The 16,149-nt window shown below is 35.9% G+C and overlaps 1 pseudogene; it reads right to left on the bottom strand.

Annotated features, from left to right (window-relative positions):
* Positions 1-1,018: 1,018 nt before the first annotated feature.
* On the bottom strand, positions 1,019-15,798 carry LOC120106565 (annotated as a pseudogene).
* Between the last annotated feature and the right edge of the window lie 351 nt (positions 15,799-16,149).

Below are 16,149 nucleotides of genomic sequence, written 5' to 3' on the forward strand. Positions count from 1 at the left end.
TTTTCTTTCTTTTTAACTCTGACACGGCACATTGGCACTGGGAGAGCAATCATTTAAAACGATGAGCCTGAGGGAAGCTCCTATTAATTACCTGATACTCTGCCGAGATACTTGTGATTAAATAAAAGGATAAACTAAATCCGCTGTACCATGAATTCCATGCTTGTAAGCAACTCTACCACTACGAAAATTACATGACCCAGAAAAAAGCAGAACTGTGAATCCGTGAACCAAGAGGACTCCCACCTTTTGAAAGTAAGGACACAAAGACGTAAAATAAATTACATGCTCCACAAAGTAATGATATTTGGGAATTTCAGAGACAACAGAAATGCTAATTGCTGAAAAGATACGACATTCTTCCACATACAAATCCATTTTCCACATCTCATTCATATTACATGCTCATTGAGATGTAGCGTTTTCTCTATTTTGGTATTATGTAATTGCTTCTTTTTTTTTGAGATCCATATACATGCTTATGTAAGTCCAACAATTTCAACCAATTACTATGTATACGCTTCAGACGGAATATGGATTTGTTTAATTTACAGAACATGTGTTCGTATCTGTTTGGTTACCTGTGATAATCATTGTGTACTACTCATCATAAGTTTTTCTCTCTTTTTTTTTTTCTTTTATAAAACTTCATACAGGAGGAAAAAAAAAAACAAACCAAGAAACGAATGTGTCTAATCAAGAAGCGATGGGTACGTCAACATGCAATGGGTCCTGTAAAAGACTCGAGAAATATATGTTTCGGATATGTAACATAAGCTAAAAGAGTGCTTAGAATATAAACTAAAACATTTGAAGAGAGAATAGCTTCTGCAGTTCTTGCATTGATTGCAAAGGGAATCCGAAAATGCTAGCATTGTCATTTGCAAATCTCTACTGGTCTTGCAGTGTGACAAAATACAATAACAAAAAGAAAAAGACACTACTTTCCAATGTTGAGTGCAGAAGGATCATTGATCTGGACAGAAGGTCCTTTAAATCTGGTTTTACGTGTATGCCCTTTAAAACTAGAAAAGAGGGCCATCAAACTAACTGCATCTTTGATTCATTGTAACTGAACTCCTGAAAATATGCCCTGACATTGCAAAATAATTAGTTGAATTGAAACCATAGCCATTATCAAATTCCATAAAAGTTTGTTTTTTGGGGCACAATCTGTTATCTAATATTATATGCATTCTTTTTACTGAAAACTAATTTTCAATTTAGATTTCTGAGAATAGTTAGTATTCTGATTCTGATATGTGATATTCCAAAAATTCCTAGTAGAAGAAAGGAAAACTTCATCTAGTGTCCGATCTAATCCCAACTTTAGTATTGTATATTTTTCTTTACCATCAAGTTGTCAGACATTTGGGGAAAAAATGCTGATTCTTTGTTAATATGTTTAAGATCATCATCCGCATGTCAAGTCTTAATATGAAAACAATTTTCAGAAAAGCTAATATGGCAATGTTCAAATTATATATTTTTATATTTAAATTAATCTAAAGAACTTCAAAAACAATAAGATCTAAGAACTATTAGCTAATAAACGGCCCTAACGTAGTTATAGAGAGCCTGCCAGAATCAACAAAAACCAAACGAATGGGTACAAGAGGTAAAAAAAAAAGAACTCAGTGCACGAGGCTCCTGCCACTGCGAGGTTTCAGGTATGTCAAATATACGTAGCCTTATCCCTGCATGCAAAGAGGTTGTTTTTGCATTTCAAACTCATGACACCCAGGTCACGAAAGATCAATTTTATCATTGCGCCAAAGCTCGCCCTCTTACACAAGGTGACAATATTAAATAATGTAAATTAGCGAATGCTCTATACTCTATAGGTGTCCCGCAAATAAGTTACAATTGATCTATGCAAAATAAATTTCACAACTTAATTAGTAGTTTGGGAATAATGTGATTTTAGAGAAGAACATGCTCTGTTTGGTCATATGATTAGTCAGACAATAGGAATGTGCCACATATTACACACTAATATTAAATAGTACATATACGGAAAAAATAATTCATGAGAAATTCACACTGATAGATTGCATATTTCGATCTGAAGCTAGCAATATTTCTCCAATAAATTGTTTAACTAAAAGATGGTCTCAGCAGATTATATTTACTCTCTAATACTAGCATATATTAGTCCTCAACAATCCAAGAAACTTCTACAACACTTGGGTTGACTTGGAAATTATGTTTTAGAGTCCACCGAAAGCTCAAAAAGTTCGTCAAAAGCTCAAAAAGTTCATTAGTTTATTCTTTCATTCTGTCAGTTTTATTTTTTCATTATTCATCATTACTAAATAGCCTCAGCATAAATATAAGATTAATAATTTACCTGAGTTTAAGGGTGTGGGATTAAGATTTCAAACAAGCAAAATTTTCTCTACAATATAACCTAGTGATGTCTTCATTTTTGTAATGCAAACTAATTCTGTCAACTGCTCACATAATCTTCAATTCCTTCCACTAAACACACACAAAAACTACAACTGCAATCTCATCCCATAATTTTTAATCCCCCTCAACTAGTCTAAGTTTTATACTTTACTCATTCCATAAAATCTATGAATCCTTCCAGGAGAATTGGAGAAATGTCCTATGATTTACATATCATGTTGGATACCTTAAGTACTTATATTATAGGACCAAGGAAATTTTCCTTGAACAGAAAAAGGTGATGAACTTCTTCTTGTAATCAGTAAAGATCAGCTATGGGTTACTGAAACTTTATGTGGATATTGATGGCCCCAGCAGAGCAAGCCAACCTGAGTTATGCAGAGGATGCCTTGCCATTTTTTTTTTTTAAAATTTTCTTCTGGTGGGGTGGAGTTGGGTGTCTGTGGGGGGGGGGGGGGGTAAACAATTCCAAATTTTGGATTTAGAAAGAATAATTATGAACCTAATAGGTATATTTCTATCTCTTAAGGCCCCAACCTTAGCTATGCGATACTTATTGATGATTTGTATGTGACAGACATGATTACTGGCTAATACATATGAAGGAAGGACACGGTTCATTTTTTAGATAGCCATGTGCAAGAACCTCTAAGCTAACAGGCTCTTAATTATGGTCCCATAAATGTTGATCCTGAACAATCTCCAAAATTCTCCTCTCGTGCACTATGAATATTCAAATGTCCCTGCACAATAAGGTTCCAAAAAATACTAATGACGGTGATCTCATTTCCCAACCAGAAAATGAATGATACTGCTCATTCAATAATTGCATTTTGTTCTCATCACATATTACCATGCTAATCTGAAGATTTTTATTAATGATGGGAAGATTGATATTCCATGAACAGCGTATCACTGAAATTAGATGACAGTAGAGCTATAATACATAAGTGGCCATCTGTTACCAATTACAGATAACTTAGCCGTAGAAGTACATATCATCTATCACCTAAAGGCAAACCTGTTGATGGTAATTCCACCTTGCTCTGGTTGTAGATTCTTCATATAATATTTGGATCCACGTTAGAAATTGATTTTTTTCCTCCTTTCATCTGGAATGGACTCAATAGAACATTCTGAGAAACCACGCCTCACAAACCTGCATCATGTTTAAAAAGGGGAAATAAGATCATTGAATCAACAGCAAAGCTGAACTCTTTTCCTCCAAATGATGTCTACAGATATTATTCAAGGAACAGTAGGTATTTGCTAGTGCAACACTTGTTCAAGATATCTAGCAAAAAGGGGGTGACAAACTCTGATAAGAATAATAAGGCCAGAAACAAATAATATAGATTTCTAAAATAGTTGCCTTCAATCATAACAACCTCAAGTTTGAAATATTGGTGGAACACGATGGTGCCAACATATTTCGCTGGATTCCGGCAATGGATAGGGCCTAAGTTGCCGAAACCAATCCCAGGTAGGGCGTCCCATCCTGGATAGGTTGCTACAAGCTGCATAAACCCTAGTTCGGCTAGGAGACACTCATGATCAGTTCGTCCCAGCCTAATCAGATTGGTTCCGATAAAGGTTCGCCGTCTCGATACCGGACCCTATACTAGTGCCACGCTAGCACAGTGTCCGTACAGTACGGAATTTTTTTGGCAAACTGAGTGTTGGTACGCCATCCGTACCGGGGTACCGATACCGAACTGGTATGGTACACCCTGTACCATCGGTTCGGGCCATTACAGCATACCAAGGTGCTTAACCAATACTAATACCAAGGAGAGCCGCGGAGGGGCGGTGGAGAGGGGATTTCGAAACAGGGGACGCTGGCTGCGGCCTCGGCCTCCGCCGCGCCCCCACGGGCTCCGCCGGCCCCCCTCAGCCTCCGCCGCCCCTCTTGCGGCTCTCCGATGACGGCCCACAGGTCTCCTCCCTCCCTCTCTTCTCTATGCTCTCTCTCATTCTTCTTCTTCTTCTCTAGCTCCAGCAGAAAAGAACTGGTCAGTTCGTACCGGCTGGTTCCGAGGCGAACCGGAACCGTACTGGTCTGGTAGGCGACCGGTACGCCTACCGAAACCATACCGGTTTGGTAGGCGACCGGTACGCCTACCGGATCCGGTACGACGAACCTTGACTGATACCCATATTATCAGTAGGAGGCTGTCCCAACTAAGATGCTCTGTGATTTTTTTTTTAAGGAAGAGAGGGCCAATTAGGTTTAGAGATGCCTTTAGGCATCTTGGAAGACCCTTTTGACCCCATTATGTGAGAAGAGAGAGGAGGGGAGGGGGAGGGAGAGAGAGAGGAGAGGGGTTTTTTTTTTCTCTCATCGTGAAGAGATTGCCACTACTGGAACATGAGGGCACTCCTTTCGGGTGAGGCCCTTTGATCTCCCTTTTTTGGTCCAAAGTCGGCAAAAGTTGAAAAAAGAAAACCCATCTCAATTTTTTAACCAATTTGGATTTTGGATATGTTGTAGGATGGATAGTAGCCTATAACATGGTGATTTTTATTTTTTTGCCAAATATCTTATTTTTAAAAAATATATTTATGTATTAAAATATTAATTAAAATATGGAAATTTTAGTTCTAGAAAATGTAGCATGCCTGCATTCACTCTATGCACATGCGACAATTTTTTGCTAGAATATCTTCTTGAAAATGTGTAATCGTTTAATTAATGTTTTAATCAAGAAATAAATTAAAGAGACACAAGTTCCTAAAAGATCTAAAAAGTATCTCTAGTTGTCCTAAAGTATAAATGTAATTTTTAAATTTTATTGTCCTGCATCAGTAATCGGTTGTTTTTTCCTGATTTTTAGATTATTTTAATGAAAATATAAATACAAAATTGAAAATTGTTAGTTAAATGTAATAAATATAAAACATACATTGATAATTAACATGATGAGTCTTAAAATTGCCATCTTGTTTTTATTGATTAACATATAATTTTCTGATTTTCAATCTATTTTTAAAGAAAAGAACTAAAAAATTATAAAATATATTTTATTGTTAAAAACATGGAATATGCATTTGATAAAGATTGTAAAATATTCTAAACTAATAACTTGCATTTTGTTCATCAATAAAAACAGAAAAAATTTTAAATAATGTTTTAAATGAAAGGATTAGACATGGAACAAGAAGAGATGAGGAGCAGCATTGAGAAAGCTGGAGAAAGCTGGGAGTTGTTACATAGATTGGAGGGAGTCGAAATTAGTGATATTTGCAAGTGCATTAGACAGCTATAATGGATAGTGGATCTCATCATAGGTGGATCTCATAGTGCATCAGATAGCTAGAGTGGATCTGGATTATGGTCAAAATAAGAGCATAGTGTTACTTCCTACTATCCTAAGATGGTGTGGCCAAGCTCCCAAGAGCACTAGATGTATACACATCTGCGGCATCAAAAGCCATAGCCTAGACAATATGCAATATCTTATGACGAGCAAGGATGGGGACAATATGCAGGCTAGTATAATGTTCCAGGTTCGAACTACCAAAAAGACATGGATGTATATGAGAGGCATCAAGATTCTAGATAAGACCGAACTATTCAAGTAAGTTATTATGATTTTCTTTTTTCAATATCATATTGTATTTGCCATTCTTCACTCAAATATCGTTGGTTGATTGATATTGAGTGTCCGCAATGACATTGACACTCAATTATCATAGAGACTTTAAAAAAATCATTCAAATATTAAAAAAACAAAACATGCTACCCTAAACATTTTCATTATGCATAAAAATTCAAAAAAATAATGAAAACAAAAAATAAAAAATGATTTCTGGCCGTCTTGGTATGGTACTAGAACAAAGCTCCATACCATCTTGGTATGGGATGCCTAGTAATGTACTGGTCTGACTAGAAATTGATACTAGGCCCAGTACCAGTTTTTAAAACCTTGATCTTAAGATATTTGTTGCTAAACATGGATAACTGGATGCATAGCACATGCATGCTGTCAAACAAGTGAATCTGAGCCTAAGAAATGACAATTCTCCATAAATTATAGCATTATCAAGACAATGCCTTTACAAATTTTCTTCATAGCCTGATCATGGAAAAGAAAAGAGACTAAAAGAAGGTTACATGACAATTACATTCATCAACAATTGAAGAAGGTTATTGACAATTATATTCATGGATTAGTGTAAGATGAGCCAGTTTTCACTTATACAACGAACCCACTCCATAGATAGTCAAGTTGGATACTGTACTAGTCTTCTATGTCTAGGGGTGCCTTTGGCATCACAAATGTTGCCAGGCCAGTCAAGAACCATAGGTTAGGAAGAGGTAGAAAGTTGTCCACAAGTAACAAGAGGATAAGAGAAAATGAAGACCTTTTTGGTTGCTTTTTTTGAGAACATGAAAAAACTTTTTGGTTGTTTTTCTTGAGAACATAAAAGCTCTCAAGACAGCAAACCCTCTGGAGTAGCTAATTTAGCTCAGATGAGGAAACATCTACTGCTTCCCACTTGTGCAGACATTAAGGGGACTAAATAGAATCAAATAAACTACACCATCATTAGTTTTGCTATGAAAGTTCAGAAACCTTGATAGTGTTACTGCTACCTATACCCTATGTAAAATAATGAAACCATAACCAAGACCTTATGTGACTTCAGCAGTCTCAACCTTGTTCACCATGTCCGCATGAGCTAATATTAGCTGTCCGTACCCTGGTAATTTCATGACATGTGATGACATAAACATTTTTCTTTAATTGTAATGCTAACATAAATGTAAAGGCTTCCCTTTCATCAGGAGAAACTACGATTGTGATGACATCCACAAGCCCTCTATCTATGAAATAATTGTTTCACAGAGTGACCAATGAGGATAACTCCTGCACATCACTGGACATGATTCTTGATTCAATCCAGACAAAAGCCTATATTATGCATTTTTTCTTGCTTCACCTGAATGTCATCTGATCTCTGTCACAACAGATGAAAGCTAATTTACTTTAAGCATATATCATGCTTTTTTCTTGTTGGCCCTAAGTGTCATCTAAATCTCTAACTTACTTTACAAAGAATAGTAGTTTGACAGAATCATCTTCCCCTGAAGAAACTAGCTATCTCTAACAGAGCTGATAAGTATGGGTGAAATTATTCTTTCGAATATAGGCTTCTTCGTGCATGCCTTGGGCTATCTTCAGAAATAACATTCATTGTGGATATTGACATCACTTGAGAAGATGTTTCAAGGGCACTGCCCCACTCATCATATCTAAGATAAACTTCTTTTGGTGGACAAATGATGTATCACATTTTCATCATCCCCAAATTGAACAGATGCACCCAATATCAACATGCTGAACTGTGCAATCCACAATAATTAAGTAGTTTGTTGTGGGGAATTTCCACTTCGGCCTTCAGGTTTTAAAGTGGTTCTTCGTATGCTCAGCTGTTCCCTAAGCTCAAAATTGACTATTAAGTAGGGGGTTCGTGGGGGTTGAAGCGTAGACAGTTTCCACCCACATCTTCCTCCTCGTTATTCATGTACCTTTTCTCTCTTCTCCCAGTCCAAAAGGGCTGTTCATTGACATGTACTCTTTCATTTTCTTAGCTAAAGTTGGTGGGGTCTTTGGCCCTGCCTTTTCCTCAAGATAATAAAAAAAATGATTAACTTGTTAGAGGTGAACACTTGATTTAACGTAACAATGCTTAAAAATCCCAGCACAAACATATGGAAAAACTTGAGAACATATTTTTCAGATTTCAAAGCTTCCACACTTGAGCCTAGACTAAGGCTACAATGTACACCTCCCTATAATCCTAACTAGGCATGGAATCAGTTTCTTTCCTTAGAACTAAAACATATAACAGCTATCAAGGTCCGCAATTGCTGTACCAGGTAACGTATTGGTACCTTATCGGTACGATACGGTATGGTATATCTCTATGCCAAAATAACTCTAGCCGTTTTTCTCAATTTTCATCTCGGTACGCCTCGGTATGGGGAGGTATGTCTTGGTACAGCAGTACGGGGCGGGTACCGATTTGAAGGTGTTTTTCATACCAGCTTTCTCCCTGTACAGTACGGTATGGTACGCCCCATGTTGGGCTATATGGGGCGGTATAGCAGACCTTGACAACTATTTTAATCATCTTCATTAACTTACGATAGACTTCAAAAATTAAAAAAAAAGAGAATAACAGACTTGGCATGATAAGGGAGTCCTATCTCGTGTAAATAGATTGATTGACAATTTTATTTATGATCCTTCGTCTTCAATCAGAAGTCACGTGACACAAATCAAGGAAAAGATGAACATTATGAATTATAAACAGGATTATTTATAGTGAAGACGGATTAAAAATCCATGATTCAATAAAAAGGATCTAACCTTCTTAATTGCTAGCTAGGTATCAAAAATGCAGATTATTTACACGCACATGGAGTTTGCTATGGATATCATATTAGAAAGCTATGAGATATATTTCATGGGAAATGATAGAAGATTCAACATGAGCAAGACTAAGCTAATGCTGTGGAGTACATAATGTTGCAGAGTTTTATGGATTTGCATACCTAGAAGAATACAAACTTAATGCAAGTTGTCCTGTTTGGATACAGACCTACATAATGTTGGTGATCTAGATTCTTTCTATTGTTCTGTCATTTATCTCCCAACAAGAGAACACAGGATTTTGTGTTGATCTTCAAAGAAGTAAGAATAAATGCAAAAGGAGAGCAAGGGTGAAAGTGTCAGCTTGTGCCTCTGGCGGAACACCGCTTTTCTTATCAAAAAAAGGCTGGCAAAAGAAATTGATGTCTTATATTAGCCAATAGCATACTAGCTACTTTCAGAATAATATCCAGCATTATTCAATAAGAGCCCCTTTCACCAAAAGAAGAAAAAAGACAGCCCGTAAAACCCAACTACTATGGAATAAACTATTATATATCCAAATAATATTTTCTCCACTATAAAACCAACTTATCATTCGGAAAGTAGTTCCAGCTTGATATTCTAGACAACTTATTACTTGGCCCTAGAAGAGTTAGACGAACTCATTCATGGTCTCCACATGTTAAACAATTAAGAACATCCCCAGACTACAGTCATGGCAAACTCAATTTTCAACCTATAGAACACACACAAATGCATCTTTTGGGATGTTGAGTAGCATCACAAAATAGATTTTTTACAAAAAAATAATTTTTGACTGATGGAAATCAACATCATATGCCCTCAGATCTTATAGCCAAAGTTGTTTAGCCTATAAAATACACTTCCAACCAAGATTCACCATCTCGATACCGGACCCCATACTGGAACCATCCTATTACAATGTTAGTACGCCCAATATGGGGGCCAGTTCGGCGTACCGAGTGTCGGTATGCCTTTTATCCCGCATACTAATTTGTTATCGGTATGGTACAGTACGGTTGGTATGCATCGGTACCGATTGGTACAGCAAACCTTATTTCCAACTATAGAAAATTCATTATAATTCATTATTTGTCAGATGATCCTCAAAGCACTTGATGATGAATTGATTTCACCAAATTCCTATTAACTGAAAATGTAAACGGTATTGACATAAACTCTCACTGGTGACCTGAAAATGGGGACTGTTTAATATTGAATTAATCAAGTTATAAATGACACAATAGAGAGCTAGCACAAACTCTAATTCTTCTCCATACAAGTTTTATACAGCCTAATGTACTGCTACAAACAAGGTCATATCTGAAACACCTGATCATCATGAGACTCGATAAGAAAGTACTGATAGAATAGTTAACTGTGTAATGTTTCATATGATCACTAGAAAGTGAAAGGAAAAAAAAACTACCCATTATCACATTTTAGTCCTTCAATCTCTTTTTCTTTGTTCTTTCTTTTTTGTTTGACATACATACCAATCTGCAGCACGAGTTGTAAGCAGGAAGAGTTTCTCTAATCCAAGGTATGATGCCTTCTTCTCAATATAATCTGCAGATTACATCATAACCCTAATTTTATCAACATTCTGAACATACACACATTCAAACTAACCATGTTGATGTAGATGCTCAAAATTGAAGAATTTTGCAAAACACTTCTGTCAACAAAAGTAACATAATAAAGAATGATAACTGAATGCATTCATTAATTTAATTGATGAAATAGAACAATCTTTTAGAATTCATATATACTTAAAAGACAAATAGAAAACAATCCTTGGGTAGCTCTTAGATTTAGTGGTATGTCACCATGTGTTTACACATCCATGCATCAACTTTGATTGCTCTCTAAAATATAACAACATTCTAAAAAAATCATGGAATTGGAACTCCAATTGTCCACTAGACCTTGGTCTTTCTCACCAATCAATCAGAATCGACAAACTAACATAGACATTCCACTCTTATTCCTATTTTTGTTATATGTTTAACAATTCATTGACGTGAGGAGGCCACCAACTTATATCACCAAAAAGAATAAAAGAATTCATAAAGGTATTTACTAGAACTGAAGATTAATAAGTGGAGAAGCTCTTATAATTCGAATGATTATTTGATGCCCTTGAGACTTTAGGAAACTTACAAAAACAACACAAGGGAATCAACATGTAAGGGTTATGATATCTTTTCATTTCACACATATGGGCTAAATTATTTTTTTTTGGGGGGGGTGGGGGGTGGGGGGCAGGGGATGAGATGGGGGAGATGATGGAGTTGTTATGTATGCACATATGAAGCTTGTCACACCACAATCCTTTTCTATTTTACACCTTAGTCACTACCTGTTGTTATTTTGAGCTGTTACAATGTGTTTGTCATCAAAGGGCCATTATTCTTACTTAAGTTACTTGGGCAGATGAAGGAGAAAGAGTAAGGAAGACAAAAACGAACAAAAAGGAAGCTGGAGCAGGGGGACTACCATAGAGTTTCTCGTATCCCCTGGATTTCTTTAAAAAGAGGAGATTTCTTTTGGCTAGACACTCTCCTCTGTTTGTCATATCTGTTTCTAAAAGAAAAAATACATGAAGTTTGGAAGCATGTAGTGGGGCTTCAAATTTGGGAGCATGTAGTGGGGCTTCAATTGTAAGGTGATATCCCCTCTCGTAATTTGTGATCTTCTTTGACACATAGAAATGACCTTGCAGTATTTTCCCATGGACGTAGGCCATGGATTTGGCCAAACCACCTAAACCTGTATCTCCATTTTTCGTTTTCTTTTTTCTCTAAATTTCTTTTTTGACTCTTGCCCTATTGTGCATCCAACAGAACCTTAGTGTGGCTGCATTGTAGGAAATGACATAAATGCCACCAAAACATGGAGAGAGGCCCCCAAAACAGAATAATCATGTCGGATTTTGTAATCGATCCAAACTTAGTAAGTCTATGGCATGTTCCATAGGAGACAACTCATCCAATATTTATCATGTTCGGCCTAGACAAATAATATGCTTGGTAAAAGCATGGAATAGCACTGGAGACAACTGTATATAGGATCACTCAAGAGTTTCCATAAACAGTGGAAACATAGTTAAAATAATATAGACATTTCATGTAGATCAGAGGAAACCTTATGAAGAGATGGGCTTTGATTAGAAGCAAAATGTTAGAAAAGGGAAGGGAGAACATAAGATGATCTGGAGAAATTATGATTATGCATACAAAAATGCTTGCTTTGTGAGTGGATAGCTTGATTAGCAATTAGGACTTGGGTCTCTCTCTTGGGCTGGACTGCGAAGTAGAACATTGAACTCATCCTGCATGGCCAGTAAATTGTCTGTGCCAACTAGAGATTGATGGGACAAGGATTAGGGTTAGGACTATGATCAAATAAACCCAACAACATATAAAAATTTTATTCAAAAAGGTACAACAGTTCAGAATGAATAAAAGATAAAAATGGCGTTGGTAGCTCATAGAAAGTTATAATGATGGTCTAGAATCTAGATTTAATCTGAGGGTAGGGTATAACAAGTGTAGATAGATGTAGGATCACCTAACATGAAAGTGGATGAATATCTATAACTAATTCTTCCTTATTTTGGCTACAATTTTCAGAAGTTAATTAGTGATGAAAAAAATTCAGATTCAACTAATTGGCAAGTTAATATTAAATTTTAATTGCAACGCAATCACAAAACAATGATGATTGAATAAGTGAATGCATGTATAGACAATATCAAATACATTGAAAAAATGTACTCATTGGGAAAAAGAGAAAAGAAAAAGTAATTTACATTTTTTCAGTTAAGCATACCGAGCAATTTGTCCCCTTGCCCATGCCCACGGCACTCAGGGGATACAACAATTGCAGCAATCTCTCCACATTTCTCGTCAAAGAAGGGAAAAAGTGCAGCACAAGCAATGATTGAACCATCTCTCTCCACAACTATAAATGAATCCAATTGTTTAAGAAGCTGAGCACAAAGATCATGTAAGAGCATTAGAAAAAGGTATTTCTGCTTAACAAGTATGACACTAGCCCAAGAAAGCAACATTTAGATGCCGTAACTTTCTTTTATTACAATTTGAGTGCCAGGAATAGAGGAAATGAAAAACATATCTAGATTTAAGCAAACGGTCAAATGAAGTTTAAACAAAAGAAGATGACACAGTGTGAACCTCTTCATCAGTTCTCCGAACCAGCGCACCAGATACTTCTAAAGGTTGTATAAGTCTTCTTATGCCAGGAAAGTCTGCCAATCTAGCATTCCGCGTTCCCTCATACACATTACTGAAATATATGGTGAGAGGAATAAAAAATAAGACTTTATGTTCTCCAATGGATTTAAATTCTCCAAGAATTAGGTGTATTTAGTTTTGCAGAGAAAGTACTCATTAGGAGATAATTAGCACTTTAAGCCTACTTTACAAGCACAAGCTACCAGTCCATCAAAACCTAATATATTGCAGATTCGAAAACCAAACATAATGAACAAACATGAGAAATCAATTCTAAGCTTTCAGAAGATGGCGCACAATCACATTGGTAGATCCATCCACTGAGAAATATAACACTTTAGACTTATGTAAGTATACAGTATGGTAGAGGATTAACTCATGCACACAAATAAGCCTAGAATCATAGTTGTAAAAAATGGACCAGAGACTGATCCGGTCAAGGTTCCACATCAAGGGTCTGTGGTCTGACCACTGGGTCAATCAATAGAACATGATTATAATTTGAAAATATTTTTTTAAAAAATAAAATTATTTAAAAAATTAGATATAACATTAGAAAATATAAATAATTAGCAATAAATCTTCTACATTAAATACTATCCTTTACATCACACGGGTCTACATTTATATATTCTTTAATTACAGCATAAATAGTAATCACGAGTCATCCACTATTTTTTTTTAAAATGATTATATATATGTAATATATAAAATATTTAGAACCAATTGATGATTTTAGTAAAATTTTTAAAATATCCAAAAGAATAAAAAAATATATTTATGTTTTTGGTTTTGTATCAAAGAGCAAAAGAATTATTTTAATGGAAAGATTTGTAGAATTTATTGGTATCTTTATTATTTTAAATAGAAATCTTTTGAAAACATTTAGAAAGAACAAAATAAATTTATCTATATGCGATTTTATATGAAAGAGGAAAAGTTATATGAAAGAATTGATTCCTAAAATATGATAATGTGCTTCGAATATGCCTAACATACAATTTTGGAAGTAGCAAAATAAAACAGATATTAATGGTATCTTGATGGTTGAGCGGTTGGCATTTTAATCTCAAATGACCTGTTTGAATCCTCATATCAACTACTTGTTTTTTGATGTGTTTTGAAACCTGGTTTGGACCGATCGGTAGTCCTTGCAAAAAAGGTCCTATTCAAAGATTAGACTGGCCAGGGGTTTGATTCACTGATTTTCCAGTCAGGAACTGAATGGTCCGATCCATGTTTTATAACTATGCCTAAGACAAAAACCTAATGGAGACTTAGATTCTTGAAGCAGTGACTATATAATATTTCAAAAGAGTGAGCTAGTATGGTCTTGAGAATAATTAACCCTCTCAAGTCTCATCAATAATTAATAGGATGAATATGCTTCATTTGCTAAATGGGCATTAAGATAATGAATGCCAGAAAAAGTGAAGCAAAATTCTGCACATCAAGCATCAAACCATGTAGAAACATATTTAAATATCAGGAATAGCATTCCTTGATAAAGAAAATAAGTGACATTTGGCAAGATCACTACATACCTAGCCACCATTGTCCCCACTCCATCTCTTGTAAATAATTCTAGCAGCAAGGCTCCACTGAGAGTACCATCTACAATATGAACTCTTTGAGCTCCACCCTGACCAGTAAAAGAAAATCAGTTTCTTATAATGATAAGTAGATTGCATGGACAAATGAATAATGATGCATTCTGACTCTGTAGACACATTTTGAAGCAACTCTCCAATGAGAAGATAGTAAAATCCTAGCTTTAGTCCTCACAAGAAAAATAGCTCCTCCAATTGAGGTGGTCCAAGTTGAAAATCCTAACACATGCAGGTGGCTGCATCCAACCTATCATTTCAAAGTTTGCAAACCAATCATGGTGAATCTCCACTAACTCATATTATCATGGCTTCACTTGTCAATAGAAAATGTTTGCTTATCCAAGATTCTATCATAAAACAACAGCAGCTATGTGATGATTGATATAAGAAAACAGATACATGAAAAAGCTTCTCATGAGACTGAAGCTCTCATCGCGAAGGAGCAAATAAAGGGGTTTTCCACACAACAAATATGTTATATACGTGCTGATATCTTAGGGTGATATCATCATATATCAGCTCATCTAATGTTGACTTCTATAGAAGCCTAAAATCAAGGAAAAAGCAAAAAAACACAAAACATATAAGGAAAGGGAAAAACGTATATAGAAATTATTAAGCCAAAGCCATGTCACATGTAATCATGGATGCAAACTTACTCTGCATACATATGCTGCAGCAGCCAGTTCTGAAAGGTAACCATTTGATCTGTTCAATTGCTCTTCACCTCCAATAGCAAATCCCTGCTCACCAGACCATAAGCCATTCCCGTTGTCAAACCCGACACCATTTTGAAAAGTTGCATTACACTTTTCTCTGTAACCTTTCCAATTCCAAGGAGGTTTGTTGGCTTCTTTTAAATCAAGATAGCATGTACAATGCATATCATCTTCACCTATAGCCTTGACATAATTTGCAGCTATTTCACTTTGCTTAGCCCGCTCTCTAATCAACATATCCGCATCTTGGAGAGACAAAAAACGAATGACTTGTCCCTGTTCATCAAGAATTTGACCGTCTGTTATGCAGATCAGTTTATCTGCATTGATAGCTAATGCACAAGCAGTAGCAACTTCATAAGTGCTGCAAAATTCCAACAAATAAAAGTGAGTCCTTGATGATTACAAAAAAGGGTTTGTCAAAAATCTGAGAAAAAGTGAAAAAGTATAAGAAATGGTGAAGCAAAAGAGAACATTTTAGAAGGTTTTAATCTGTAATTGGGGCAGCCAACTACAGAAAATGCAGATTCAAGGAGTAAAATACATGAGTATATATATACATTATAAGGCAGGGTCTACCGAACCAGGCCGAACCGCTTGGTTCGGGCAATGCCGAGCCGACCTGGTGCAAAACCGGGTTGGTTTGCTTATTATTTTCAATTCCGGCCCCGAACCGGCCAGAATCGATCCCGAACTGGCCGGATAGGGTCCGAACGGGCCGGTTCAATTAAAACTCGGTGCAAAC

The sequence above is a fragment of the Phoenix dactylifera genome, unplaced genomic scaffold (genome assembly GCF_009389715.1).
Source record: "Phoenix dactylifera cultivar Barhee BC4 unplaced genomic scaffold, palm_55x_up_171113_PBpolish2nd_filt_p 000566F, whole genome shotgun sequence".
In the NCBI taxonomy this organism is placed as follows: Eukaryota; Viridiplantae; Streptophyta; class Magnoliopsida; order Arecales; family Arecaceae; genus Phoenix; species Phoenix dactylifera.